Source organism: Oncorhynchus gorbuscha, linkage group LG16 (assembly GCF_021184085.1).
Source record: "Oncorhynchus gorbuscha isolate QuinsamMale2020 ecotype Even-year linkage group LG16, OgorEven_v1.0, whole genome shotgun sequence".
NCBI lineage: Eukaryota > Metazoa > Chordata > Actinopteri > Salmoniformes > Salmonidae > Oncorhynchus > Oncorhynchus gorbuscha.
The window spans coordinates 51,544,555-51,569,386 of record NC_060188.1 but is presented as its reverse complement, the minus strand read 5'-3'; the positions used below and the strand labels follow the sequence as shown (position 1 = coordinate 51,569,386).

At 46.5% G+C, this 24,832-nt stretch overlaps 1 pseudogene across 1 annotated transcript in view; it reads left to right on the top strand.

The window, feature by feature from the left end:
* LOC124000329 overlaps positions 1–24,832 on the top strand; it is an 88,174-nt pseudogene that overhangs the window by 26,944 nt on the left and 36,398 nt on the right. Inside the window, exons 5-10 of the transcript XR_006832576.1 lie at positions 1,829–1,967; positions 12,112–12,192; positions 12,582–12,667; positions 12,995–13,150; positions 13,317–13,459; positions 18,026–18,192. The product of XR_006832576.1 is annotated as a sarcoplasmic/endoplasmic reticulum calcium ATPase 1-like (transcript). The remainder of the gene's footprint in view (positions 1–1,828; positions 1,968–12,111; positions 12,193–12,581; positions 12,668–12,994; positions 13,151–13,316; positions 13,460–18,025; positions 18,193–24,832) is intronic.

Below are 24,832 nucleotides of genomic sequence, written 5' to 3'. Positions count from 1 at the left end.
CATTCTTAAATGAAAGAAGTTTGGAACCACCAAGACTCTTCCTAGAGCTGGATGCCCAGCCAAACTGCGCAATCGGGGGAGAAGGGCCTTGGTCAGGGAGGTGACCTGATGGTCACTCTTCAGTAAAAGGCACGTGACATCCCGCATGGAGTTTGCCAAAAGGCACCTAAAGGACCATGAGAAACAAGATTCGCTGGTCTGATGAAACCAAGATTGAACTCTTTGGTCTGAATGCCAAGCGTCACGTCTGGAAGACGCCAGGCACCATCCCTACAGTGACGCGTGGTGGCAGCCGGATCTAGGGAAGACCTGAAAATAGTTGTGCAGCGACGCTCCACGTCCAACCTGACAGCGCTTGAGAGGATCTGCAAAGAAGAATGGGAGGAACTCCCCAAGTACCGGTGTGCCAAGCTTGTAGCGTCATATCCAAGAAGAAGATTACAATGCTGTAATCACTGCCAAAGGTGCTTCAACAAAGTACTGAGTAAAGGGTCTGAATACTTATGTAAATGTGATATTTCCGTTTTTTTTAAACATGGTTTTGCCTTTTCATGTATTGTGGGATTGTGTGTAGATTGAAAAATAAAATAGTCAATTTTAGAATGAGGCTGTAATTTAACAAAATGAGGAAAAAGTGAATGGGTCTGAATACTTTCAGAATGCACTGTACAGTATGTGGTTGTCCCACCTAGCTATCTTAAGATGAATGCACTGTACAGTATGTGGTTGTCCCACCTAGCTATCTTAAGATGAATGCACTGTACAGTATGTGGTTGTCCCACCTAGCTATCTTAAGATGAATGCACTGTACAGTATGTGGTTGTCCCACCTAGCTATCTTAAGATGAATGCACTGTACAGTATGTGGTTGTCCCACCTAGCTATCTTAAGATGAATGCACTGTACAGTATGTGGTTGTCCCACCTAGCTATCTTAAGATGAATGCACTGTTGGTTGTCCCACCTAGCTATCTTAAGATGAATGCACTGTACAGTATGTGGTTGTCCCACCTAGCTATCTTAAGATGAATGCACTGTACAGTATGTGGTTGTCCCACCTAGCTATCTTAAGATGAATGCACTGTACAGTATGTGGTTGTCCCACCTAGCTATCTTAAGATGAATGCACTGTACAGTATGTGGTTGTCCCACCTAGCTATCTTAAGATGAATGCACTGTACAGTATGTGGTTGTCCCACCTAGCTATCTTAAGATGAATGCACTGTACAGTATGTGGTTGTCCCACCTAGCTATCTTAAGATGAATGCACTGTACAGTATGTGGTTGTCCCACCTAGCTATCTTAAGATGAATGCACTGTACAGTATGTGGTTGTCCCACCTAGCTATCTTAAGATGAATGCACTAACTGTAAGTGTCTCCTAAATGACAAATCTAAACTTGTCTTTGTTCTTTTCAGTCTGTAGATCTGCAGACGGATAATTAGGTGTTAATTGAAGAACTTTTAAACGAAGCCAAATCAGAATAGGTCCCTGAATAGAGCACTTTGACCCTTGAGGGATGGGTAGGTAGAATAAGATGTGTGTTAAGAGGTTTTAAACTGGGTTTATAATAATGGTTTGTAAGGAACAATTTGAGAGGGAGCGAGCGTGAGTACACTGGGTAAGCTCAGTTTGGATATTTAGTTTGTAGACATCGCCTTTCTAGTAGGTGTTCATTTTGGGATTTAATTTCAAGTTGACAGGAATATACAAATGCTGTACCATGGTACAAAATGGGGCTTCAGTAAAGCATCAACCTTTTGGCCTTTGTGTTGGTATTGAACCTGCCACTTGTTGTGTCCTTCTCATGCCGCTCTCTTTGTGATCCAGGAGAGGAATGCAGAGAACGCCATCGAGGCTCTCAAGGAGTACGAGCCAGAGATAGCCAAAGTGTACCGCATGAACCGCAAGGCAGTCCAGAGGGTCAAGGCCCGGGAAATAGTGCCTGGGGATGTTGTAGAGATTGCCGGTGAGTAGAGGCTGTCCCTGGTGTCACAAGTTGGGGGAAAGGTCTTTTCAGTGGCAGTCTTTCTCTATGTTCCCCCTCACCATATGCATGCTTGCCCTTACCCAACACACACACACACTCTCGTGTGTAAGGCCCCATTTCCAGTGCTGGAAACATTGCTCAAAACTAAGTTGCATAACAGCCTTTCCTCTGGGCCCACAGGTGCCAGCCAGGACCACAGCTGTGTGTGTGTGTGTGCACGCACGCTAAACTGCAAAGTGGCTGTGGTCGTCCCTGTATTTAGGGCCCTATTTGAATTTCCAAAGAATTTCCCTTGGCATTTCCATGGTCTCAGTTTTACCACCTGGTCACTGCTGCTGGCTGTTTGTCAGCTATACACTCACTCACACTATGCCCTCTGTCTAAAAGTAGTCTTGTTGTCTGGTTCCAGAACATCTGTGTATCTCTCTCTCTCTCTCACACACACAGTCTCATAATCAAAGTGATTTGTGTTTCTTTGTCTAACCCTTGACTTTGCCTTTAATGATCTCTCTCAGAAGCAGCAGCAGTGTGTCTTTGGGAGATGGGATAAAAAGGGGTAGGATGGAGGGATTGAGACTGGAATCACAGTTTTCATTCATAATCACTGCACTGCGCACCTCACAACAGGGGAAAGGGATTGCGTGCTCTGAATGGGTAACGTGCTAGCTTGAATGAAGCCACCGTGTTATTGTCAGGTAGCATGGATTTGAGAATGAAAGGAATTCAACCATTGACCGACTGAGGATTTCAGATGGGAGGCTGTTTCTTTTTCCTTTTTGCGATCTTGTGTATGTTTCTGGTAGAGGAGGAGAGAGAAAGGAGGCGAGGTGGTGTAAATGACATGCCCCAGTGCCATAGGAAACACTCTTTGTTCAGGTGTGTGGGTGTCTGAGCTTGTGTATGCGTGTTGACTGTCAACCAGGCTGTGACAGGCCCACATTTAGTATTTATTAGGATCCCCATTACACTTCCTGGGATCCTAAATGTACAATAGAAAATCCACAATACCACATTAATGTGTGTGTGTGTGTGTGTAGAGTGCGTGTGTGATTTCACTGCTCGCTTGAGTTACTTGATGTGGAAGAGTTCCATGTAGACATGGCTCTATGTAGTACTGCATGAGTCACATAGTCTGTTCTGGACTTGGGGACTGTGAGGAGACCTCTGGTGACATGTCTTGTAGGGTAATTATGGATGTCCGAGCTGTGTTTAGCTGTTTTGAATTGCCAGTTTAGTGCGTTCAACACATCAATGCCTCTCACAAAGACGAGTAGTGATGCAGTCATTCTCTCCTCTAGGAGAGATTGACATGCATGTTATTGGCCCTCCGTGTACATTTAGAAATGCCAGCTGTGCTGCTCTGTTGGTCAACTGTAATTTGCCCATGTTCTTCTTTGTGGCACTTGACCATATAACTGAGCAGTAGTCCAGGTGTGATAAACCTGTCCTTGTAGAACTCTTGTTGATTGTCTGTGATAACGCGCTGCTCTGATTTCACAGACCTCTCCCCATCTTAGCTACCGTTGCATCAATATGTTTTGACAATGTCAGTTTACAATCAAGGGTTATACTAAGCAGTTTAGTCTCCTCAACTTGCTCAATTGCCACATTATTTAATGATTTATTACAATATTTAGATGAGGTTTAGGTTTTAGCAAATTATTTGTCCCAAATGCAATGCTTTTAGTTTTTTATATATTTACTTATTACTTTCCACCTATTTTAGAAAGGACCGCAGCTCTAAGTGCTGACGTGTATAATGTTGAATCATCAACATACCCACAGGCTTTACTCAATACTAATGGTAGGCCAGTAGTGAAAAATTTTAAAAGCAAGGGGCCAAGACTGCTACCTTGAGGTATGCCAAACTACCTGGTTTATGTTAGAGGCTTCTATTAAAGAATACCCTCTTTGTTCTAGGCAACTCTCGATCCACGATATGGCAGAGGATGTAAAGCCATAACATGTTTTTTTCACCAGCAGACAATGATCGGTAATGTCAAATGCTGCACTGAAGTCTAATGAAACAGATCCCACAATCTTATCAATTTATTTAAGCCAATCATCAGTCATTTGGGTTAGTGCCGTACATTTTAGTGCTCTTCCTTATACGCGTACTGAAAGTCAGTTTTTGTTTACTGTAAAATAGCCTTGTATCTGGTCAAACACAATTTTTTTCCCCCAAATGTTTATTAAGAGTTGGTAGCATCCTTATTGGTGGGCTGTTTGAACCAGTAAAGGGTGTATTGCTATTATTGTATAACGGAATGACTTTTGCTTCCCTCCAGGCCTGAGGGCGCACAAGTTCCTGTAGGCTTAGATTGAAGAGATGGCAAATAGGAGTGGTTATGTGACATGAGCTATAAAAATAGGTTGCGCTAGCTGATCAGCTTTTTTTATAGTCAAATATTGGTATGGTCTGTTATTGGAATTAGAACAGTGGTCACCAACAAGTCGAGCAATTTTTTGCAGTCAAAAAGCAAGTATATTAAAAAATAATAATAATGTAACATTTAACCTAATAAAAAGAGTTCTGTAAGAAATGAGGTTTGTGCAGTAGTACTAATACATTATCACACCATATTGGCTATATGCCTGTCCTGCCAATGTTGTTCTTCTCATTTATTTTTTATTTTTTTTATTTCACCTTTATTTAACCAGGTAGGCTAGTTGAGAACAAGTTCTCATTTGCAACTGCGACCTGGCCAAGATAAAAGCATAGCAGTGTGAACAGACAACACAGAGTTACACATGGAATAAACAATTAACAAGTCAATAACACAGTAGAAAAAAATGGGCAGTCTATATACAATGTGTGCAAAAGGCATGAGGAGGTAGGCGAATAATACAGTTTTGCAGATTAACACTGGAGTGATAAATGATCAGGTCATGTACAGGTAGAGATATTGGTGTGCAAAAGAGCAGAAAAATAAATAAATAAAAACAGTATAAAAAACAGTATGGGAATGAGGTAGGTGAAAATGGGTGGGCTATTTACCGATGGACTCTGTACAGCTGCAGCGATCGGTTAGCTGCTCGGATAGCTGATGTTTGAAGTTGGTGAGGGAGATAAAAGTCTCCAACTTCAGTGATTTTTGCAGTTCGTTCCAGTCACAGGCAGCAGAGTACTGGAACGAAAGGCGGCCAAATGATGTGTTGGCTTTAGGGATGATCAGTGAGATACACCTGCTGGAGCGCGTGCTACGGATGGGTGTTGCCATCGTGACCAGTGAACTGAGATAAGGCGGAGCTTTACCTAGCATGGACTTGTAGATGACCTGGAGCCAGTGGGTCTGGCGACGAATATGTAGCGAGGGCCAGCCGACTAGAGCATACAAGTCGCAGTGGTGGGTGGTATAAGGTGCTTTAGTGACAAAACGGATGGCACTGTGATAGACTGCATCCAGTTTGCTGAGTAGAGTGTTGGAAGCCATTTTGTAGATGACATCGCCGAAGTCGAGGATCGGTAGGATAGTCAGTTTAACTAGGGTAAGCTTGGCAGCGTGAGTGAAGGAGGCTTTGTTGCGGAATAGAAAGCCGACTCTTGATTTGATTTTCGATTGGAGATGTTTGATGTCTGGAAGGAGAGTTTGCAGTCTAGCCAGACACCTAGGTACTTATAGATGTCCACATATTCAAGGTCGGAACCATCCAGGGTGGTGATGCTAGTCGGGCATGCGGGTGCAGGCTGCGATCGGTTGAAAAGCATGCATTTGGTTTTACTCGCATTTAAGAGCAGTTGGAGGCCACGGAAGGAGTGCTGTATGGCATTGAAGCTCGTTTGGAGGTTAGATAGCACAGTGTCCAATGACGGGCCGAAAGTATATAGAATGGTGTCGTCTGCGTAGAGGTGGATCAGGGAATCGCCTGCAGCAAGAGCAACATCATTGATATACACAGAGAAAAGAGTCGGCCCGAGAATTGAACCCTGTGGCACCCCCATAGAGACTGCCAGAGGACCGGACAGCATGCCCTCCGATTTGACACACTGAACTCTGTCTGCAAAGTAATTGGTGAACCAGGCAAGGCAGTCATCCGAAAAACCGAGGCTGTAGAGTCTGCCGATAAGAATATGGTGATTGACAGAGTCGAAAGCCTTGGCGAGGTCGATGAAGACGGCTGCACAGTACTGTCTTTTATCGATGGCGGTTATGATATCGTTTAGTACCTTGAGTGTGGCTGAGGTGCACCTGTGACCGGCTCGGAAACCAGATTGCACAGCGGAGAAGGTACGGTGGGATTCGAGATGGTCAGTGATCTGTTTGTTGACTTGGCTTTCGAAGACCTTAGATAGGCAGGGCAGGATGGATATAGGTCTGTAACAGTTTGGGTCCAGGGTGTCTCCCCCTTTGAAGAGGGGGATGACTGCGGCAGCTTTCCCAATCCTTGGGGATCTCAGACGATATGAAAGAGAGGTTGAACAGGCTGGTAATAGGGGTTGCGACAATGGCGGCAGATGGTTTCAGAAATAGCGGGTCCAGATTGTCAAGCCCAGCTGATTTGTACGGGTCCAGGTTTTGCAGCTCTTTCAGAACATCTGCTATCTGGATTTGGGTAAAGGAGAACCTGGAGAGGCTTGGGTGAGGAGCTACGGGGGGGGGCGGAGCTGTTGGCCGAGGTTGGAGTAGCCAGGCGGAAGGCATGGCCAGCCGTTGAGAAGTGTTTATTGAAGTTTTCGATAATCATGGATTTATCGGTGGAGACCGTGTTTCCTAGCGTCAGAGCAGTGGGCAGCTGGGAGGAGGTGCTCTTGTTCTCCATGGACTTCACAGTGTCCCAGAACTTTTTGGAGTTGGAGCTACAGGATGCAAACTTCTGCCTGAAGAAGCTGGCCTTAGCTTTCCTGACTGACTGCGTGTATTGGTTCCTGACTTCCCTGAACAGTTGCATATCACGGGGGCTATTCGACCATATTATATTTCAAACTTGAGCTTTGATTACAAAATGGATCAGTCTGTGTAGCATTTGAGGCACATATTTTGCAAATACTTAGCTATTTTTTTTATTTTACTGGACTAATGTTACCTACATCTGATGGTCATGGTGATTTCAAGATAACTGGGAATGCAGAAAAAAACAAGGTCAAATCATGGTCCCTGCTCTTTCCTTCCTTTCCCCCTGTTCTCTGAACAGCTGATCAGGGATACCTCTGTTATAACTAGCTCTAGGAAATTAGCTTTAACAATTTTGAGAATTGATATACAAGTTGTTTTGAAGCTTTGAATCTCTTAAAAAAATGTATATAGCTCAGAATATATGTTGGGGTCAATGGTCCGTAACCATCCTTTGTAATTGTCCATCCAAGTTGTCTGTACCAGGTGGTTTGCCATTATTGATAGACAACCAATCAGTCTCTTCCACACTCACATTATAGAATACACACACACACACACACACACACACACACACACACACACACACACACACACACACACACACACACACACGGAACATAATTGGGATATTTCCAGGCTCTGAGATCTAGCTACTCCGTTCCTGTTTATTATCTCCATGGCAATCTGGCATCTTTAAGCTGGAGTGGAGAAGGAACTATTTTCTGTTGAAATGGGGTGTGACCCCAATCTGTCCCTGGCACCAGGGTCTCCTCTGTGGATGGCTAGTCAGAGTATCTCTCTCTCTCTCTCTCTCTCTCTCTCTCTCTCTCTCTCTCTCTCTCTCTCTCTCTCTCTCTGTCTCTCTGTCTCTCTGTCTCTCTGTCTCTCTGTCTCTCTGTCTCTCTGTCTCTCTGTCTCTCTGTCTCTCTGTCTCTCTGTCTCTCTGTCTCTCTGTCTCTCTGTCTCTCTGTCTCTCTGTCTCTCTGTCTCTCTGTCTCTCTGTCTCTCTGTCTCTCTGTCTCTCTGTCTCTCTGTCTCTCTGTCTCTCTGTCTCTCTGTCTCTCTGTCTCTCTGTCTCTCTGTCTCTCTGTGTCTCTGTCTGTCTCTGTCTCTCTCTGTCTCTGTCTCTGTCTCTGTCTCTGTCTCTGTCTCTGTCTCTGTCTCTGTCTCTGTCTCTCTCTACAGTAGATGAATGATGGCGTTCAGTTAGACTTGCCCACCCAGTCCCTGCTGAGTAGAGGGCAGGGCCATCATATTGTTCATGCGAACGCACGCATGCACTCACATGAAATATGTTAGTGGGCTGTGAGAGGACATAAGTTAAAGCTAATTTCCTACCATACAGGATAGAGAGGCTTTCGGCTTCATATAGTGTTCTGCATGTATTGCCTGAGCAGATGAAGATCAGAGGGATATCTACCCATCCCTTTTCTCTGGTTATTAAGTGCTATTAGACATGAGTAAGCACTCAGGGCTATGTATTTTGTCTCTCAAAAAGTGTCAGTATCTTGAGAAGCGACTATGATCCTGGCTAAAAACATGTTCAGAATTTGAGAGAGAAAATGATTTGCTGTTCCATTTCTTGTCTTGATGTGCATGTTGTTCATCTCTTTCCTTTCTTGGATGTTGGATTAGCAAGTGTCCGTTACAGTGGTGGCTCCATGGGAACTCAAGACGAAGGGTAGAACAAGTGTCCGTTACAGTGGTGGCTCCATGGGAACTCAAGACGAAGGGTAGAACAAGTGTCCGTTACAGTGGTGGCTCCATGGGAACTCGAGGCGAAGGGTAGAACAAGTGTCCGTTACAGTGGTGGCTCCATGGGAACTCGAGGCGAAGGGTAGAACAAGTGTCCGTTACAGTGGTGGCTCCATGGGAACTCGAGGCGAAGGGTAGAACAAGTGTCCGTTACAGTGGTGGCTCCATGGGAACTCGAGGCGAAGGGTAGAACAAGTGTCCGTTACAGTAGTGGCTCCATGGGAACTCGAGGCGAAGGGTAGAACAAGTGTCCGTTACAGTGGTGGCTCCATGGGAACTCGAGGCGAAGGGTAGAACAAGTGTCCGTTACAGTGGTGGCTCCATGGGAACTCGAGGCGAAGGGTAGTACAAGCGATCTGGAGGGATCAGAAAAAGGACATTCTCAACCACAGTGCATTTGAGGAGAGGGGAAAAATCAATATATTTACACTAGTTTCCACCCTGCTTGCCTGGCTGGTTTCACATTATCTGAAGTGCCACGGTTATGATTGTGGAACTTTCCCAGCTTTTCTTTCCCAGCTTTTTAAAATTACAGATGGAAATAGTCTGTATACTCGACAGGCAGGGACGTAGGAACTTTTTCAAGATACTTAAATCAAATAAGACCATCAGATCAACCAGGGTTTGGTCTGATCGATACTTAGTTACAGGAGTAAAGGTGAAGTTAAAGCTAGAACCCTTAGTTGCTACATCCATTTTTGAACTTATAAATTGAATGATATACCCATTGATTCTTGAAGAATATAACTTATAAATGCCTCATGAGCGTAGTTCAACTGTCACACTCCACGAGCCCAAAATGTCTTTGTTTTTCTCCAATATTAGTAAACGATGCAAATGTAAGCAAACACTGTATAGCCTCAACATGGTTAAAAGTAATTTTGATTTCATGGATGGTCAGTCATTGCATCCATAGCTCTTTCTATGCATTTGAGTGCTTACATTTCTCCAGGCCCATCCCTCTGCTTTTTAGCAAAACGGAGGTGGGGTTCTCTGCTTTATTGTTTCAACTGCGTATTCTGACTTTAAAGGGATAGTTCACCCAAATAACACAATTGCATATTGGTATGCCAGGTAAACAAAACCAAAGCATGGATTGCTGTCATACCTTCTCCATAGACTGCTTACAGGGTAAGAAAACCAATATATTGTTTTGTAATTTGGGTGAACTATCCCTTTTAGCCCACTTTACTAGATGAATCGCAAGGCTCCATCCAGACCCATTTGTTGATGCCTGGTATTGGGCCTCATACAGTAATGGCGTAGGCTGCATTATGGTATAGTATGTATTCTTTGTCTGAAATAGAATATGTTCTAATGCTCCTAGTATTAGCATTTAGATTGCGTCTGGGCAAATCTTAATAGAGAGAGGGAGAAAGATGGATAGAGATGAGTGGGAACGAGAGAGAGAGAGGGAGGGAGAGTGTCTGTGGGAGGCGAATGGAGAAGAGCGAGGGGTGAGTTGGAGGCGATAAGACTACATACAGTAAGTGAGGAGGATGCTGGGAGTGGGAGTTTCAAAAGCCTCTTGCTGCTGCCCTCTGCCTTGCCTGCCTCCTGTGGAGCTACTGCCCCCAGCTCCCACACACACACCTCCCTCTCTGAATCTATCTTTTTCTTTATCTTTCCATCTCTCTTTCTGGTTGTTGAGGAAGAGTGAAATGGAGTGTTGATACAATGTAAGAGATTGGGAACTTGTCATAATGTATGAAGATGAGAACTCCCAAGCACAAAAGACATGGAAATGGCATGATTATAGGGGAATCTGATTAATTATAAAAACACAGGATGTTTTCTGAAATCATCAAACTAGAGATTTGCCATAGTCCTACTCATTATGCACACATGTATGTGATTTATGAGGTACTGAAATGTTCTTAATCAATACCTTGGGTTTGGTCAGTGCTTCACTTCCTGATGGAGACAAATATCGTTCCCACACCATGTAGGTCATGGAACATCACTAATCACAGTCAGGTTGCCTTGCCAAATACTGATCATCCTGCACTACCAGACAAGGGAGAAGACAAGATGGAGCCTTTTCCAAAGGAATCACCTTGAAAAGCGTACTTGGTGCATTCTGTTATTGGCCTGGTTTTAGTGTTTTACTGAACAGCAATTAATTAGGCTGTCTGATGACAGGATTTGCTCTTTCTGGAGAACATCTTGTACAAAAGGCTGTGTTGAGATGTGTTTACCTCTGCAAACCAAGTAACTTCAAACCATTACACAATGGCATATTGATTGTGTGCTCAACATCCGTTGCAACAGCGCTAGTTATGAAGATTTCGGGCTCCTTCTGACTTGTTGTAAACCTCTTACTTTGAAGATATAGTTGTATTATAGAAGATTGCTCATCTTCGTAAATATGGCCCAATCATTTCAATGTAAACAGTTTATCAAACTTCATTTGTATCAGCCAATTGAAATCGTTGACTTACGTGACAACACTAAATTGTAGCTAACTTCATTACGTGATTATATCCTGGAACAAATATACGCGATGGCTGCTTTGATGATCAGAATGTGCTGAAGTATGTCAAGGATGCTTCCATGAACATGTGTTGGAACTAAGTTGACTATTTTAATTGGCTGATGCAGAACTTGTTTGAATGATATAATCACTGCCACCTGGTGAGGTTAGCATACTGCCATTTTTTTTTTATCTGGTGGGCCCAGCTACAATTTTAACGTTCTGTCGTCGTGCAAGTAAATTGACAATTTTAATTGGCTGAAACTCTGAGCCTGAGAAACTTTTACAATTAAATGGTTGCTTTTGTTCGCAAGTATGCCCCCAATATCTCTGTATTATAATTTTACTCCATTTCTGGAGCTTAGTTAAAGCAGTTCCAGCATAACTGTCCTGGTGTAACCCAGAAAACGCCCCAACATTGTTTGTGAAGCTGTGACAAGTGTGCAGTGGAAGCAACGTGCATGGCTCAAAAGACGTTAGGCGCCACAGGCCCATGACACCTAAACACCCTGTCCTGAAATATGACTTTCATAAACGACAGCCAAAGAGGAGAAAACAGATTAAAGACATTACATGCATTAATCCAAGCTGCTTGTATCTGGCTTCATCGCGCTGTGATATGGGAACTAAAAGATTTCTCTGATGCAGAGTGTGAGTGTGGAATCAATTTGTTGGGATTGCGTTATGACTCGATCTGTGTTGGTGCCTGCTGTTCGTTGACTTGTGAGGCTAAGCCGGGGCTCTCATTTTTTTGCTTGTGGCTTTGTGTGAATGCTGCGAGGTTGAAAATGAGTGGTCACCTGGGGACAGCTAGGCCACTGTCTTCTCGTTTCCTTTGCCATTACATCTCCTGGCCCGCCAGACTCACACTTTCCCAGGTCACTACAGAGAGCAAAGATATAGTCATTTAAAATCAAACACACCTTTTTGCTTTTTGTCTCTCTTCCTCCCCTTCGCTTCTGCTTTCTCCCTCTGTAGAATGTTAACCTAATTCTTTCATTCAATGACTTTGTTTGACTATCTGTCTTCTAAACCTAGCCTGTACTGTTGTGTTGTCTAGTTGGTGACAAGGTCCCTGCTGACATCAGGATCACCTCCATCAAGTCTACCACCCTTAGAGTGGACCAGTCTATTCTCACAGGTAGGCTACATTCTGGCTGGCTGACTGACTGTCAGCATTTTGTTGCTTGTCCTGTTTTTGTGTGGACCCCAGGAATAATAGCTGCTGCTTTGGCAAAAGCTAATGGGGAACCATATTAACCAAACAAACTGAATGACTGACTGGGTGGTTGGCTGGCTGACTTGCTGCATCTTGTGAGATTCCAAAGCATGCTACAAATGTGATGGGCCGAGTAGAATAGACTTTTAAAACAGTCGACAACATTGTCAAACGAATACAGAATAAGATTAAACCTCTGGTCTAGGTGTTCCTCTTACGATTAAATACAATGTTCTAAAACCTGTGTAACATTTGACTGTTAATGGCTTGTAGGATCTTGTGTAACAGTGTGTATTAATCTGTCTCTGCAGGCGAGTCTGTGTCTGTTATCAAACACACTGACCCCGTCCCTGACCCCAGAGCTGTCAATCAAGACAAGAAGAATATGCTGTTTTCCGTAAGAGATACACTTCCTGTTTGGAGCCAACTCTACTTCCTCTCTTTTACACACACACACACACACACACGCACACAGGCACACTATCTCTCTCTCTCTGCTGCATTCATCAGCCATATCAGGAATTCTCCCTTTTGAATCAGCTGTGTGTGGTGTTTCAGCTCTGTTCTCTATGCATCATTTCTTTTAGATGTGTTCAGCAGATCATCTGCGTACCTGAAGGAGTTAGTTGCAAGTAGTGGTCCAATATAGATGCAGTATGCATGGTTTGATATCAGTGTGTACTCTATCACCATATTAACTCTGTGCTAACCTCTTCCTGCTCAGGGCACTAACATTGCTGCGGGGCGAGCCGTCGGCATCGTGGTCTCCACCGGCGTGTCCACGGAGATCGGTAAAATCCGGAACCAGATGGCTGCCACGGAGCAGGAGAAGACTCCTCTGCAGCAGAAACTGGATGAGTTTGGAGAGCAGCTCTCCAAGGTGGGTTTTACTATGGTTGTTGTATTAGTTTATTTATTATATAGATATTATCATATCTATACGTCTTCTGTCTGTGTTTGCTGTGATGTGTATGAGCCATGTGACTTGAAATCCCAGGACAAATGTACATCTTCACCAAAATACAGACCATATTTTGAACTTGAAGGTCATCTCCCTGATCTGCGTGGCCGTCTGGGTCATTAACATCGGGCATTTTGGGGACCCGGTTCATGGGGGTTCCTGGATGCGGGGGGGCAATCTACTACTTTAAGATCGCTGTGGCCCTGGCTGTGGCCGCCATCCCTGAGGGTATGTGAGAACAGCTTATTTCCTTCCATCTGCCTCTCTCTCGACCCCCCCCCCCCCCCCCCCCCCCCCATTTTCACTTTTTTCCCTCTCACTTTCCAAATACCATGTAAAAAATGAATTATCCTATGCTGTCCATTAGTGATGCTTGAGTTGAATATGGAGAACGATACATTCAAAAAAATCTATCAATGTGTAATTCTTGTACAATTTATAGGCTACATTTAAGATTATTCTTTCATTATTTTTAGGTTATGTCAATAGTGCGTAAGCCTAAGCTTTAATTCAAATCACATTTTATTTGTCACATACACATGGTTAGCAGATGTTAATGCGAGTGTAGCGAAATGCTTGTGCTTCTAGTTCCGACAATGCAGTAATAACCAACGAGTAATCTAGCTAACAATTCCAAAACTACTACCTTATACACACAAGTGTAAAGGGATAAAGAATATGTACATAAAGAAATATGAATGAGTGATGGTACAGAGCGGCATAGGTAAGATGCAGTAGATGGTATCGAGTACAGTATATACATATGAGATGAGTATGTAAACAACGTGGCATAGTTTAAAGTGGCTAGTGATACATGTATTACATAAAGATGCAGTAGATGATATAGAGTACAGTATATACGTATACATATGAGAAATAATGTAGGGTATGTAAACATTATATTAAGTAGCATTGTTTAAAGTGGCTAGTGATATATTTTACATCAATCCCATCAATTCCCATTATTAAAGTGGCTGGAGTTGAGTCAGTGTGTTGGCAGCAAGCCACTCAATGTTAGTGGTGGCTGTTTAACAGTCTGATGGCCTTGAGATGGAAGCTGTTTTTCAGTCTCTCGGTCCCAGCTTTGATGCACCTGTACTGACCTCGCCTTCTGGATGATAGCGGGGTGAACAGGCAGTGGCTCGGGTGGTTGTTGTCCTTGATGATCTTTATGGCCTTCCTGTGACATCGGGTGGTGTAGGTGTCCTGGAGGGCAGGTAGTTTGCCCCCGGTGATGAGTTGTGCATACCTCACTACCCTCTGGAGAGCCTTACGGTTGTGGGCGGAGCAGTTGCCGTACCAGGCGGTGATACAGCCCGACAGGATGCTCTCGATTGTGCATCTGTAGAAGTTTGTGAGTGCTTTAGGTGACAAGCCGAATTTCTTCAGCCTCCTGAGGTTGAAGAGGGGCTGCTGTGCCTTCTTCACGATGCTGTCTGTGTGTGGGTGGACCAATTCAGTTTGTCCGTGATGTGTACGCCGAGGAACTTAACTAACTTAGGGCCCAACTTTACATGCTCCAAATTTCCAACACACCAATCACCAAACTCTTTTTTGGTAACAGGCAGAAAAAGTTATGCTACACTATACAGTGCCATCAAAGTATTCAAACTCCTTTTTCCACATTTTGTTACATTACAGCCTTATTTGAAAATGGATGAAATAAAAACAATTCCTCAGCAATCTACACACAATATCCCAAAATAACAAATTTAAAAAACATTTTTTTACTCGGGCCTTACTGAAGAGCTCAGCTCAAATAGGCAAAGAGAAACGACAGTCCATTACTTTAAGACATGAAGGTCAGTCAATGTGGAAAATTTCAAGAACTTTGAAAGTTTCTTCAAGTGCAGTCGCAAAAAACCATCAAGCTCTATGATGAAACTGGCTCTCATGAGGACCGCCACAGGAAAGGAAGACACAGACTCCTCTGCTGCAGAGGATAAGCTCATTAGTTACCAGGCTCAGAAATTGCAGCCCAAATAAATGCTTCAGAGGTCAAGTAACGGACACATCTCAACATCAACTGTTCAAAGGAGACTGCGCGAATCAGGCCTTCAATTGAATTGCTGGAAAGAAACCACTACTAAAGGGCACCAATAAGAAGAGACTTGCTTGGGCCGAGAAACATGAGCAATGGACATTAGACCGGTGGAAATCTGTCCTTTTGGTCTGATGAGTCCAAATTTGAGATTATTGGTTCCACCTGCCATATCTTTGTGAGACGCAGAGTAGGTTGAACGGATGATCTCCGCATGTGTGGTTCCCACCATGAAGCATGGAGAAGGTGTCTGGGTGCTTTGCTGCTGACACAGTGATTTAGAATTCAAGGCACACTTAACCAGCACTGCTACCATAGCATTCTGCAGCGATACGTCATCCCATCTGGTTTGGGCTTAGTGGGACTATAATGTTGATTTTCAACAGGACAATTACCCAACACAACTCCAGACTGTCTAGGGGCTATTTCTTCAAGGAGAGTGGTGGAGTGCTGCATAAGATGACCTAGCCTCCACAATCAGCCAACCTCAACCCAATTGAGATGGTTTGGGATGAGTCGGACTGCAGAGTGAAGGAAAAGCAGCAAACAAGTGCTCAGCATATGTGGGAACTCCTTAAAGACTGTTGGAAAATAATTCCAGGTGAAGCTGGTTGAGAGAATGGCAAGTGTGAAGAAAGTCAATGGGTGGCTACTTTGAAGAATCGCAAATCTTATATTTATTTAACACTTTTTGGTTACTATGTGATTCCATATGTTATTTCATAGTTTTGTTGTCTTCGCTATTATTGTACAATGTAGAAAATTGTAAAAATAAAAACCCTTGAATGAGTAGTTGTGCCCAAACTTTTGACTGGTACTGTAAGACCCTTTGCTATGAGACTTGAAATTGACCACAGGTGCATCCTGTTTCCTTTGATCATCCTTGATCTTTCCACAACTTTATTGGAGTCCACATGTGGTACATTCAATTGATTGGACATGATTTGGAAAGACACACACCTGATTCATGGGGGGTCCTGTCTATATACGGTCCCACCGTTGACAGTGCATGTCAGAGCAAAAACCAAGCCATGAGGTTGAAGCAATTGTCCGTAGTGCTCTGAGACAGGGTTGTGTTGAGGCACAGATCTGGGGAACGGTACCAAAACATATCTGCAGCATTGAAGGTCCCCAAGAATACAGTGACCTTCATCATTCTTATATGGAAGAAGTTTGAAACCACCAAGACTCTTTCTAGAGCTGGCCACCCGGCAAAACTGAGCAATCGGTGGAGAAGGGCGTTGGTCAGGGAGGTGACCAAGAACCCGATGGTCATTCTGACAGAGCTCGAGAGTTCCTATGGACAACCACCTCTGCAGCACTCCACCAATCAGTCCTTTATGGTAGCCACTCTTCAATTAAAGGCACATGATAACCCGCTTGGGGTTTGTCAAAAGCCACCTAAAGACTCTCAGACCATGAGAAACTTTTTTTTCTGGTCTGATGAGAGGAATTTGGCCTGAATGCCAAGTGTCACGTCTGGAGGAAACCTGGCACCATCCCTACGGTGACTCATGCTGGTGGCAGCATCATGCTGTGGGGATGTTTTTCAGTGGCAGGGACTGGGAGACTAGTTGGGATCGAGGCAAAGATGACCGGCGCAAAGTATAGAGCTCCTTGACGAAAACCTGATCAGGACCTTGGACTGGTGTGAGGGTTCACCTTCCAACAGGACAATGACCCTAAGCACACAGCTACGACAACGCAGGAGTGGCTTTGGGACAAGTCACTGTATGTCCTTGAGTGGCCCAGGCAGAGCTCTCTGTGCGTGTGTGTGTGTGTGTGTGTGTGTGTGTGTGTGTGTGTGTGTGTGTGTGTGTGTGTGTGTGTGTGTGTGTGTGTGTGTAGATTGATGAGGGGGGGGGAATGAATCCATTTTAGAATAATGTTGTAACCTAACAATGTGGAAAAAGTAAAGGCCTGAATACTTTCCAAAAGTATATGTATATGCAAAAGTATGTGGACTGGACACTGACTGCAGGTCTGTAACCCTCACATTGCCTTAATAATAACTCCTGTAGAATTAAGCATTTCTTGCAGTAAAATGATACACCAAATGTACATTTTGTTTCGGGAACAGGATGGAGAAACAATGATTTCTTTCAGCGTCTTGGGAGAATGTGAATGCACAGTTAGGACCTCTACAGACGGTCCCTATCTTTTCAAGCACATAAAATATGCATCCAGGTTAAACTGAAATATTATCAGAAACACTTTTGGTTGTTTTCACAGCGTTCTATTTCCTTACTACCGGTCAAATTGATATAGTTTTGGACATTTTATAGAATTTTCAGAAGCAGAGATTGTCAACTAGATTGAAGCATTCTTTCCATCATTTATGCTATTATTCTGGTGAGCAAGGGTTTATTTAGTCTTCTAGGGCAACATAAAATGGCAGAAGAGAAGCTTCCCCTATCTAATTAAAGTTGAATAACTAATATCCTACCAAAATGTCAGAAATTATAAGCAGAAACATATCTAAATTAGGCACCAAAAAACTCAACCTCCTGTCAAAAAAATCGTTACGCCATCTCTGACTAGCCTTTTGTGCAATTTCTATATTTGCAGGTTAGTCTGGTGCGGCTCTCAGATTTGTACTATGTCACATAGTTGGGAGGTTGTGGATGGATAATTAGCAATTGCGGGCGACTAGTGGTGAACAAACAGCTGACCCGTGCACCACTACTGTCCATGTTACTGTACTGTATTGGTCCATTCCACTCTATCCAATCCTGCCTCTCTTACCCCCTCAGGTCTACCCGCTGTTATCACCACCTGCCTGGCGCTGGGGACCCGACGCATGGCCAAGAAGAACGCCATCGTCCGCAGCCTTCCCTCTGTGGAGACCCTGGGCTGCACCTCTGTCATCTGCTCTGACAAGACTGGCACCCTCACCACTAACCAGATGTCTGTCTGCAGGGTGAGTCTGGGAACACTTTCAAGGGATATTAGTGTGAATGGTTTGATGTGCGACTGTAATATTAGTGCGATTGACAGCTGTTCACATGCACTGTGATGACGCTTTGACGTAAAGAAAAACACGTTTAAAGTGTTAAGTGCTTTTTTGGTCTTGGGATACTACCCGACAACCTTTTGGTTGCAGGCCCACTTATCTAACCACTAGGCTACCTGCAGTTGTAGAGGATGCTTTGTCATTGTACCGGCCCAGGATATTTAGTTTCATCGAGTTTAGAGAAAAACCAAAGCATTGTAATCCACTTTCATCTTTATAAATGATTGACACTTCCTTCATACTGAGACGCCTTCAGTCAGTCAGATTATATTCTGTGTTAAGATTAGCCAAACTCTTAAACAACCTAATCTCAAAAGCACATCTGTGTTCTTTCCAGTGAAATACTGCTAGTGTTGGGTTTGGACACGCAGTCGCGTGTGCACACACACACACACACACACACACACACACACACACACACACACACACACACACACACACACACACACACACACACACACAGAGGTTTTGGATGGGGGACAGGTGGGGTTAGTGGTGATGGAAAATCCCTGCGATGTTGTAATGTTTACCGTCAGCCAGCCATTTGAGAGCTGGTGTAGCTAGCCTAGACAGGGCAGGCATGCAGGCTGGCAGGACCAAGCGGCACACTGTACTGTAGGTCACAGTACTACATGGCCCTCTCACTGACCCTGAGAGAGGCTGGCACAGACAGCTAGCAGGTTGGAAGCTCAGAGCACAGATATGTTTTCAAATGTCAAACCTGCAGCTGCTAAATAACCATTGGAGACCTTTATGTACAGAGAAATAGGCTACATGCACAGTGCAAGCACAGGAGTCAGAGTACACACCCATATTGTCACTCTTGTGGAATCCCACAGCTCATCCCATTCCTCTCCACACCTTGGTCGGGTGGGTGTGTGGGTGTGTGCCTGCTCTGCTCTACCACAGAGGAAATGCCAGGGCCACTGTTTGTCTTGGCTTCCATTTAGCCTCTGGAGCAGGATCTGGCTCACACCCCACCCAGCGTGTGCACACACACACACATACACCGCCTAACCACAGTTAACTCCTCTTACCCTCACCTGACCTCTCACCTATGAGAAAGATCAAACTGCATTTCAAATTTGTACCTCTAAATTGTACATGCTGGCCAGTGGTCATGTTATTTGGAATATGAAAGTTGCCTTTAAGTCAATATTTTAATCACATTTGATGACTGAGATGAAGCCTGTTCCCTGTAAAGGTAGCCTAGGCAGCTGCTAGTGGGTGCTAGAGCTCCACGATCTTCAAGGCTTAATATGCTCAGCTGGTAATACACTCGTGTCACGCAGTGATTGGTTCATACACAAAACATGATTAACGGGGGCTGAGCTCGAGCGGTGTTTGTGAGACAAGGGCGGATCCCGAAAGGGCCCGGGGCCGCGTCTTTTTACAAAAGTCCGAATGTTTTGAACTACAAACGATTTAAAAGCTATCCATGAAAAGCTGAGACTTTTCATGGATAACGAACATGCACCTGTTTTGCTCTATGACGCTCACAAGCTACAAGAGTCGTTAGAAGATCATAGGATATCCCAGGACATAGTGTCTAATACTGTAATAAGCTCACACACTGAGCAAACAACGGTTATCATTCATATAAAATCATTATTATCAGGTTTTTGCTTTGGCGGACCATTTTTTTATTTTATTGTCATTTGTCAATAATTCATGGATGCAACTATTTGTCAAGTTGTTTTGTGTTGTACTTGTAGCCCTGGTTGTCCTGAGAAGGAAATGGTAAAATACTTCATTGTGAGGCTAAATATAAGGGCTGGACATGCAGATAAAGGAAAGTCCGATACATGGAAAGCTGATTTTTGCTGGGGTCTTGGGACTGATAGGGTTAACTAGCCGCTGCAGAAAACACAGGGAAAAGATGCATACTGTCATAATAAAACAATTTCCCACCGCCGTGCTAGATGCTACTTCCTGATGTTGTGCCCCGCGTTCAGCCAGGGGTAAACAACACTGTTGCAACCTGATTGGCTAAACGCGGTGTGCAACATCCTGAAGTTGTCATAAAATTCCAAAATGGTGGTATTTGAAGACTGCATGCGTAGCATATATTCTGTTTTTTTTTTGGGGGGGGGGGTGTGGCACGCCATTAAAGCTAGTTAAGGAGGAACCGATGCCTTGGCAACCTGAATGGATGATTTATGTTGGAAGAGGTTACCGGAGGACACAAGTGTATTACCAGCTGAGCACATTAAGACTAAACGATAGTGGAGAACTAGCATCCACCTGTGCCTGTCTTAAAGGGGGTTTGCCACACTGTTCAGTTACAGTGCTGTACAGCCAGTGTGCCAGGCAGTGCTTTTACATACAGGCCATACAGAACATGGTCTATAAAAACGTCTAGTGTTTGTTTTAACTGCAGTGTAGTTGTATCTGGACTTGACGTGTTGCTTCCTGGGCTCTCTCGCTCTCTCTACCCTCGTGTGTGTGTGTGTGTTATCTGTCTGTCGTGGAGTCCATGTATTTGTATTCGCTTATTGATGTGAAAACTAAGAGCTTAACCCAGGTCACCAGTTGGTGTTTTATGTGTAGACCTGAGGGTGCAAAGGGCATTGTGTGTGTGTATAACATTTGATGACTGAGATGTAGCCAGATCCCTTCACACAGACTACAGTTTAAAGGTTTGGGGTCACATAGAAATGTCCTTGTTTTTAAAGAAAAGCTCATTTTTTTTGTCAAATACAGTGTAGACATTGTTAATGTTTTAAATGACTATTGTAGATGGAAACGGCTGATATTTGAGTATCTACAGAGGCCCATTATCAGCAACCATCACTCCTGTGTTCCCATGGCACGTTGTGTTAGCTAATCAAAGTTTATAATTTTAAAAGGCTAATTGATCATTAGAAAACCCTTTTGCAATTATGCTAGCACAGCTGAAAACTTCTGATTTAAAGAAGCAATAAAACTGCCATTCGTTAGACTAGTTGAGTATCTGGAGCGTCAGCATTTGTGGGTTCGATTACAGGCTCAAAATGTCTGTTTTCAAGCTACAATATTAATTTACAACATTAACAATGTCTACACTGTATTTCTGATCCATTTTGTTAATGCTATTTTAAAATGGAACAAAATGTGCTTTTCTTTCCCAAAAAAACAAGGACATTTCTAAGTGACCCCAAAACTTTTCTGTGTTTGTGATTGCATTTCTATTTGTTTGTCCCTGCTGTTTCACTGTGTTTGTATGATATTCTCAGGAGGTTCGCTTCCGTGCTGCTCTGCTGCCTTTCCTGTATGTTTTGTTTCAGCATGCAGTGCATCTGTGTGTATAAGAAGCTCCAGAGGGTTGCACAACTGCTGTTTCCTGCTGAGAGGATGCTGCTCTCTTGCCCCTCTTTCGCTCTTTCTCTCTGTATCTCTTGCTCTCTCTCCCTTACCCTCTTTGTGATGACGTGGCTAGTAAAAAACGGACCGCTTGCTCCAGTCAGTAAATGTGTATACATTGTTCCAACCATCAGCAGCATTCGAGGGAGAGCGGGAGTTCACTACTGTCCTCTGGAAGTATAGCAGAACTGGGTAATCTCCCTGAGCTGAGCTAACCGCTATCCCTGGTCACTCTTTACCTACCTAGGAACCTGACTGCTGGAAAGAGACCTGGGTTGACTCTCAAACCTATGGTCTGTGGTCAAAAGTAGTGCTCTATAAAGGGAAAAGGGTGCCATTTGGGACTCAACTGCTCTGCTCTCTCTGGTAAATATTTACCCTCAGGGCCCAGGGTATATTAGCTTAATGCAGCTAAGAGATTAAGGGAAACACAGACCTGCTCTCCCTCCTCAGTCTTCACCGTGGTGCAGCATTGTTTTTCCATCATAGTTTTGAGTGATAGAATTTACCTGATATGAAACGCCAGGGGAAATGGTCCCTGGCTTACTGCTGCCATTTTGAACCTAGGTCTCTCTTCTATTATAGATTTTGTCTCTGAGACTAACCTCTATAAATCAAGGTTAACAAAAATAAATGAAAGCAACTCTCTCCTCAGTCCTAACATTGGGTTATTTGTGTTTTTCCATTTTGTTTTGGAGTGATGATGGAACCTTATAAGGGCATTTCAGTGTTTTCAGGATGCCAGTCCAGGAGCAAGGAAAAGATATGGATTTGTAGAGCTTTAATTTGCAATATATTTGACTTAAAAAACAAAAATAAGTATCCTACTCTAAATTTTTCCGTGTGTGTGACTGCCTGCCTGCCTGAGTGAGCGCGTCTGCCTGCCTGCCTGAGTGAGCGCGTCTGCCTGCCTGCCTGAGTGAGCGCGTCTGCCTGCCTGCCTGAGTGAGCGCGTCTGCCTGCCTGCCTGAGTGAGCGCGTCTGCCTGCCTGCCTGAGTGAGCGCGTCTGCCTGCCTGCCTGAGTGAGCGCGTCTGCCTGCCTGCCTGAGTGAGCGCGTCTGCCTGCCTGCCTGAGTGAGCGCGTCTGCCTGCCTGCCTGCCTGAGTGAGCGCGTCTGCCTGCCTGCCTGCCTGAGTGAGCGCGTCTGCCTGCCTGCCTGCCTGAGTGAGCGCGTCTGCCTGCCTGCCTGCCTGAGTGAGCGCGTCTGCCTGCCTGCCTGCCTGAGTGAGCGCGTCTGCCTGCCTGCCTGCCTGAGTGAGCGCGTCTGCCTGCCTGCCTGCCTGAGTGAGCGCGTCTGCCTGCCTGCCTGCCTGAGTGAGCGCGTCTGCCTGCCTGCCTGCCTGAGTGAGCGCGTCTGCCTGCCTGCCTGCCTGAGTGAGCGCGTCTGCCTGCCTGCCTGCCTGAGTGAGCGCGTCTGCCTGCCTGCCTGCCTGAGTGGGCGCGTCTGCCTGCCTGCCTGCCTGAGTGAGAGCGCGTCTGCCTGCCTGCCTGCCTGAGTGAGCGCGTCTGCCTGCCTGCCTGCCTGAGTGGCGCGTCTGCCTGCCTGCCTGCCTGAGTGGGCGCGTCTGCCTGCCTGCCTGCCTGAGTGGGCGCGTCTGCCTGCCTGCCTGCCTGAGTGGGCGCGTCTGCCTGCCTGCCTGCCTGAGTGGCGCGTCTGCCTGCCTGCCTGCCTGAGTGGGCGCGTCTGCCTGCCTGCCTGCCTGAGTGAGCGCGTCTGCCTGCCTGCCTGCCTGAGTGGGCGCGTCTGCCTGCCTGCCTGAGTGAGCGCGTCTGCCTGCCTGCCTGCCTGAGTGGGCGCGTCTGCCTGCCTGCCTGCCTGAGTGGCGCGTCTGCCTGCCTGCCTGCCTGAGTGGGCGCGTCTGCCTGCCTGCCTGCCTGAGTGAGCGCGCTGCCTGCCTGCCTGCCTGAGTGGGCGCGTCTGCCTGCCTGCCTGAGTGGGCGCTGCCTGCCTGCCTGCCTGAGTGAGCGCGCTGCCTGCCTGCCTGCCTGAGTGGCGCGTCTGCCTGCCTGCCTGCCTGAGTGGGCGCGTCTGCCTGCCTGCCTGCCTGAGTGGGCGCGTCTGCCTGCCTGCCTGCCTGAGTGAGCGCGTCTGCCTGCCTGCCTGCCTGAGTGGGCGCGTCTGCCTGCCTGCCTGCCTGAGTGAGCGCGTCTGCCTGCCTGCCTGCCTGAGTGGGCGCGTCTGCCTGCCTGCCTGCCTGAGTGAGCGCGTCTGCCTGCCTGCCTGCCTGAGTGGGCGCTGCCTGCCTGCCTGCCTGAGTGGGCGCGTCTGCCTGCCTGCCTGCCTGAGTGGGCGCGCCTGCCTGCCTGCCTGAGTGGCGCGTCTGCCTGCCTGCCTGCCTGCCTGAGTGAGCGCGTCTGCCTGCCTGCCTGCCTGAGTGGGCGCGTCTGCCTGCCTGCCTGCCTGAGGCGGCGCCTGCCTGCCTGCCTGCCTGAGTGGGCGCTGCCTGCCTGCCTGCCTGAGTGGGCGCGTCTGCCTGCCTGCCTGCCTGAGTGGGCGCGTCCTGCCTGCCTGCCTGAGTGGGCGCGTCTGCCTGCCTGCCTGCCTGAGTGGGCGCGTCTGCCTGCCTGCCTGCCTGAGTGGGCGCGTCTGCCTGCCTGCCTGCCTGAGTGGGCGCGTCTGCCTGCCTGCCTGCCTGAGTGGGCGCGTCTGCCTGCCTGCCTGAGTGGGCGCGTCTGCCTGCCTGCCTGCCTGAGTGGGCGCGTCTGCCTGCCTGCCTGAGTGGGCGCGTCTGCCTGCCTGCCTGAGTGGGCGCGTCTGCCTGCCTGCCTGAGTGGGCGCGTCTGCCTGCCTGCCTGCCTGAGTGGGCGCGTCTGCCTGCCTGCCTGCCTGAGTGGGCGCGTCTGCCTGCCTGCCTGAGTGGGCGCGTCTGCCTGCCTGCCTGAGTGGGCGCGTCTGCCTGCCTGCCTGAGTGGGCGCGTCTGCCTGCCTGCCTGAGTGGGCGCGTCTGCCTGCCTGCCTGAGTGGGCGCGTCTGCCTGCCTGCCTGAGTGGGCGCGTCTGCCTGCCTGCCTGAGTGGGCGCGTCTGCCTGCCTGCCTGAGTGGGCGCGTCTGCCTGCCTGCCTGAGTGGGCGCGTCTGCCTGCCTGCCTGAGTGGGCGCGTCTGCCTGCCTGCCTGAGTGGGCGCGTCTGCCTGCCTGCCTGAGTGGGCGCGTCTGCCTGCCTGCCTGAGTGGGCGCGTCTGCCTGCCTGCCTGAGTGGGCGCG